The following is a 5,924-nucleotide window of genomic DNA, read 5'->3' as shown; positions in this document are numbered from 1 at the left end:
TCCGTGGGGGGTGGGGGGCGACGAACCGACGACTGGGGGCTGTCCGTCCGTGTTGGGTGGTGCAGGGCAGGCACAGGCAGCCCCAGGGGAGAACAAGGGAGGGAGAGAAAGGAAAGAGAGAGTAAGGGAGGGAGAGAAAATTGAATGAAGGAGGGAGAGAAAGAAAGAGTAAGAAGTAGAAAGGATAGAGATAAAGGAAGAGAAAGAGGGGGAGAAAGGAAAGAGGGAGGAAGGTGGGAGAGAAAATTGAATAAAGGAGGGAGAGAAAGAAAGAGTAAGAAGTAGAAAGGATAGAGAAAAAGGAAGAGAAAGGGAGGGAGAGAAAGGAAAGAGGGAGGAAGGGGGGGAGAGAAAATTGAATGAAGGAGGGAGAGAAAGAAAGTGTAAGAAGCAGAAAGGATAGAGAAAAAGGAAGAGAAAGGGAGGGGGAGAAAGGAAAGAGGGAGGAAGGGGGGGAGAGAAAATTGAATGAAGGAGGGAGAGAAAGAAAGAGTAAGAAGTAGAGAAAAAGGAAGAGAGGGAGGGAGAGAAAGGAAAGAGAGAGAAAGGGAGGGAGAGAAAATTGAATGAAGGAGGGAGAGAAAGAAAGAGTAAGAAGTAGAAAGGATAGAGAAAAAGGAAGAGAAAGGGAGGGAGAGAAAGGAAAGAGAGAGAAAGGGAGAGAAAGGGAGGGAGAGAAAATTGAATGAAGGAGGGAGAGAAAGAAAGAGTAAGAAGTAGAAAGGATAGAGAAAAAGGAAGAGAAAGGGAGGGGGAAAAGGGAAAGAGGGAGGAAGGGGGAGAGAAAGAAGATATGAAGGAGGGAGAAAAAGAAAGAGAGATAGGAAGGAAAGAGGGAGAGAAAGGAATGAGAGAGAAAGGGAGGGAGAGAAAGGGAATGAAAGAGGGAGAAGGGGTGAGAGATAGAAAGGATAGACAGAAAGGGAGAGAAAGGAAAGAGAGAAAGGGAGGGAGAGGAAGGAAAGAGATGAGAGAGGAAGGAGGAGACAGAAAGAGAGGAAGGAAGGAAGAGAGAAAGAAAGAGGGATGGAGAAAGGAAGGAAGAGAGAGAAAGTGGGAGGGAGAGAGAAATAGAGCGAAAGGGAGGAAGAGAGTTTTTTTTGTCCAAACTTTTTTTAGCGCCCCCCCCCCTCCATGTTCCCCAGGATTTTGAAAATATGAAAAATGTGCCGCGGCTCCAAAAAGGTTGGGAAACACTGCTCTAGAGAATTAAAAGGGACTCCGCTCCACCTTCTTTGCAGGCAGTTAAGATTCAAGGGAGTGCCAGGCTGGGTGAGGGGTTGATCCCCAGACTGCAACTTTTATATATAACGATTTATATAGACTATTTCCTAATAGAATTTGATTGCTTATTTTTACCTGGACTATCATTAAGTATTGTTCCTCATGGTAAAGGAGACAAAATAGGCATTTGTCAGAAGTGGGATTCGAACCCACGCCTCCAGGGGAGACTGCGACCTGAACGCAGCGCCTTAGACCGCTCGGCCATCCTGACTGCTTAGCCAACTAACTCTCTTTCGTCGTACAAAATTTGCAAAACTGACGTCGCTTGTTTTGACGAGGCAGGATTTTTGCGCAGGCGCCGTTGAGCGTTCAGAGACTGCTAGGATATCCCTCCGCCGGATTATTTCTGTCGGAGCCGAGGGATCGGCGGATGTCCTCTCAAACTTAGCGCCCAACCGGATTTCAGATGAGACGGTTCTCTTCGAGCCGCGTTGCGCTCGAATTTAATTTTTTTAATTCATTAAAAAAAAAAACCCAGAGGAAACTTGGAGACCACCGAAGACGGCGCAGTGGAGGGGTTGGACTAGGTGGCCTACAAGGTCCCTCCCAACTCTGTTATTCTGTATTACGCAACAGCATCTACCTATTGGGCTTATAGATAAAAATGCAAATCCAGCCTGAACATCCGACTTTGCAACAAAAGAAGAAAATCAGGGGAAGAGCATAAAAGCCGCCAAAACATCAAAAGCAGGTAGAACAGCACAGCGTTCACAGAGTTGGAGGGGATCTTGAAGGTCATCTATCTAGTCCAGGTGACATGCGGACTTCAACTCCCAGAATTCCTGGGCTAGCATGATTGGCTCAAGAATTCTGGGATTTGAAGTCCACAAGTCACAGAAGAGCCCACTTTGCCTACCCCTGGATTTTCCCTAGAGCAGTGTTTCCCAACCTTGGCAACTTGGAGATATCTGGACTTCAACTCCCAATTCTGGGAATTGAAGTCCAAATATCTTCAAGTTGCCAAGGTTGGGAAACACTGCCCTAGAGGACAAAGGGCAGGGTCAGCCACCGGACTCCCACACTCCCATTGTGTTGGGCCTCGAGCGCTGTGGAAAGGTGTCATGGATTAAGGCAGGTGATACAAGAACTGGAAGGTTGCAACTCAGGCAGTTAAAGGTGGAGGCTGGAGTAGAAACAGCTGCAGGTGGAGGAGATACAATTTCATACACCACTTGCCATCTACCGGTATACACAAAATGCATGTTTAATATAAAGAATATGTAGGTGTTGGCACATTTAGTGGAGAAGAGGAGCTGTCATTTTTTGGAAGGCTCTCTAGTTAGGAGGAGGGGAATTATTTCTTTATTTAATTACATTTGCATGCTGCCCAACTCCCTAGGGCAGGGAGGGCCAACCTTTTTCGGTTCGTGTGCGAAAAGGATGTGAGTGCATGTGCTAGCACGTGTGTGTGTGCCCACACATCTCCCCTCCCCACTTATGCACACACACCTTGCACTGCCCTGTGCATGTGCACACACACATACCGTCCCCATGCATTCGCACAGGCCTCACTGAAGCTTGGAACAAATTAAAAACAGGAAAACTAGAAGTTCAAAAAAACAGACTTCTGGTTTGCCCGTTGGGCTGGTTTTTGCACTCCAGAGGGCGCTGGAACTGATACGGGGCAACGCCTCGGGTGCCATCGGTTCTCCATCACGGCCCCGGGGACTCTAGGTGGCTCACAAAGGGAAGAGAATAACTTACAAGCAATAAAATGTCGGTGTGTCCCAGAAAAGAATGCATCTATCTATCTATCTATCTATCTATCTATCTATCTATCTATCTATCTATCTATCTATCTAATCTATCATCTATTTATTTATTTATTTACTTTATTTTTTGTTTGTTTGGTTGGTTGGTTGGTTGATTGATTGATTTTGTCCAATACACAATGAGGGTTTTAGTGGGTATACACATAGTTAAATACATAATAAAGGTTATAGGATATACTCACAGTAAAATATATCTAAGAAAGAATATAAGAGAAGATATAGGAATGAAACATATCAATGAAAGAATAGAAGAAGAGATATAGGAATAGAAGGAAGGTATAGGAGATATAGGAGAACAATAGGACGGGACGGAAGGCACTCTAGTGCACTTGTACTCGCCCCTTACTGACCTCTTAGGAATCTGGATAGGTCAACCGTAGATAATCTAAGGGTAAAGTGTTGGGGGTTTGGGGATGACACTATGGAGTAATGAGTTCCATGCTTCAACAACTTGGTTACTGAAGTCATATTTTTTACAGTCAAGTTCATGTTTCAGTTTACTGTGGTTTTAGATCACGGCCGAATTGTAGCTCACCAGGCAGATAATTGAAATTCTGTTGGTGGAACTATGGAGGTCTCGGTGCTCTCTAAGCTTATTTGCAGATGTTTCATTATCCAACTAGGTAACGTTATCAGTTCAAATGATGGGGGAGGGAGGGTTGTTGCTTGTTTATAACTTGAGGTTTTGGGAGAAATGCAGTTTAGGGTCTACCAGGGAGTTGTGTAGTTTATGGTCTACCCCAACTTGCTGTGAGGTTCAAATGAGGGCACGGGGTGTTATCCTATCTCAGCTCCAGCATGCACGCTTGCTCTGGGTACTGAGTCGTGGCGTTCCAGAGGGGGGAAGCTTTAGGAAACTTCCCAAGCTTTAGGAAAGCCTCTGGGACCTGTGGATGGCAAAAAATGGCCTACGGGGCCTATCGGAAGTCTGGAGGCTTCAATGAGGCCCACACACCTGTGCGGGGGGAGTCAGCGCAGGGGGGTTGTATGTGGGGGGCATTGCATTATGGGTCTGGGCACATGGGCACCTGAGCAAAAAAAGGTTCGCCATCACTGCCCTCGGGAGTTGGATTAATTAATTAATTAACTCCCCCCCTTCACCCAAGCAGGAGACCCGACACCATTTCTGACAGATGTCAGTAAATGAAAACTCGACAGCTTACTGGGGATGGCTCTGATCAGACCCTGCTGGCTGTAAACCTCAGATGGCTTTACAGAGAAAGATGTAAAAAATCTCCTTGAAAGTATAAGCCCAGGAAATCCCTCCTCAATTCCCAATTGCTTCTCTCCTTGGTTAGTTTCCACCCATTGTTTCTTGTCCTGCCTTCAGGTGCTTTGGAGAATACCTTGACCGCCCCTTCTTTGTGGTAGCCCTTCAAATACTGGAAGACTGTCATCATCAGGTCCTTTTCTTCACTAAACTAAACACACCCAGTTCCTGCAAGCATTCTTCGTATATTTTAGTGTCCGCTTCCCTAATCATCTCTGCTGCTCTTCTCTGCACTCTTTCTAGAGTCTCAGCATTTTTTAAAACATTGTGGCAAACAAAAATTTGAACCTTGCCATTTGTGTCTCTAGAGTGATAACTTTGGTGTAATCTTAGAATCATTGGAGTTTCGGGAGATTCTCAATCCTCCTCCTCCTCTTCATCACAACAACAACAACAAGAGAGTTGGAAGGGACCTTGGTGGTCTTCTAGTCCAACCCCCTGCTTAAGCAGGAAACCCTGCACTACTTCTGACAGATGGTTATCCAACATCTGCCCCAGTGTTGGGGCATTCACAACTTCTGGAGGCAAGCTGTTCCACTGATCAACCATTCTAAAATTCCTCCTTACTTCTAAGTTGCTTCTCTCCTTGTTTAGTTTCCACCCATTGCTTCTTGTTCTACCCTCAGGTGCTTTGGAGAATAGGTTGACTCCCTCTTCTTTGTGGCAACCTCTGAGATAGTGGAAGGCTGCTATCATGTCTCCCGTAGTCCTTCACCAGGAGAAGGGAATGGGAATAGGGAATGGAAGGATGGAAATCCAGTCAGAGCTGAAGAAGCTTCTTGAAAGGGAAGAGAAATGTCTTTAAAGAAAAATCCCAACAGATGAAAATGTAATTTAAAAACTATTAGAATGTGCAGAAATTGATAGATTAACACCAGTAGTGGACTCTAAAACCTTTTACTATTGGTTCGCGCAGGTCATGCTTCCAGGCAGGGGGGTGGAGCTTCCCAACACCAGCACTATCAGTTCTTAGAACCGGGCTGAACTGGGAGCAACTCACCACTAATTGACACTTAAAATTAAGGAGAAAGTTGAAATGGAATACTTTTTAACATGGGATTTGTTTTATCAATGGCTAACTAATAGAAACAGATGTTAGAAATTTAAAAGCATGAGAGGTAATTATATAAATAAGATTCATTAAATTGGATAAGCACATACTATTGTTGTTGTTGTTGTTATTATTATTATTATTGTTATCATCATCATCATCATCATCATCACCATAATCTGATTAGTATTTATGCTATGAATATTATTGTTATTATTATCATAACAACTTTTTAAAATTATTTGTGCCCAGACAACACACTGTTTATAATAAAAATTACATTTTCTATGATACAAACAAAGACAACAAAACAAAATCCAACTTTCACATCCAGAGAATGCCATGGAAACAACACCATCGCCTGTGTTAGTTTGAAAGCACTGGCAATAATGAAATGGCCACAGGAGGGCAATGCTAGCTGCAGAATTTTAGCCCAGCCCATTGTGATTTTCTGCTTCATGTAGAGTACAAATCTCCTTGTTGTTCAGATTATGTTGAAAAAGGGGCTGCTGGATGGGATTGCTCTCCTTTCTCCCTCATGCTTCCA

At 44.3% G+C, this 5,924-nt stretch overlaps 1 non-coding gene across 1 annotated transcript; it reads right to left on the bottom strand.

Annotated features, from left to right (window-relative positions):
• Positions 1–1,412: 1,412 nt before the first annotated feature.
• TRNAL-CAG (transfer RNA leucine (anticodon CAG)) lies at positions 1,413–1,495 on the bottom strand. The gene has a single exon. It is a non-coding gene; the product is annotated as a tRNA-Leu (tRNA).
• Between the last annotated feature and the right edge of the window lie 4,429 nt (positions 1,496–5,924).

Source organism: Erythrolamprus reginae, chromosome 9 (assembly GCF_031021105.1).
Source record: "Erythrolamprus reginae isolate rEryReg1 chromosome 9, rEryReg1.hap1, whole genome shotgun sequence".
NCBI classification, from domain to species: domain Eukaryota; kingdom Metazoa; phylum Chordata; class Lepidosauria; order Squamata; family Dipsadidae; genus Erythrolamprus; species Erythrolamprus reginae.
Note: the sequence above shows the minus strand (reverse complement) of the source record. Positions and strands in the feature narration are given on the sequence as shown.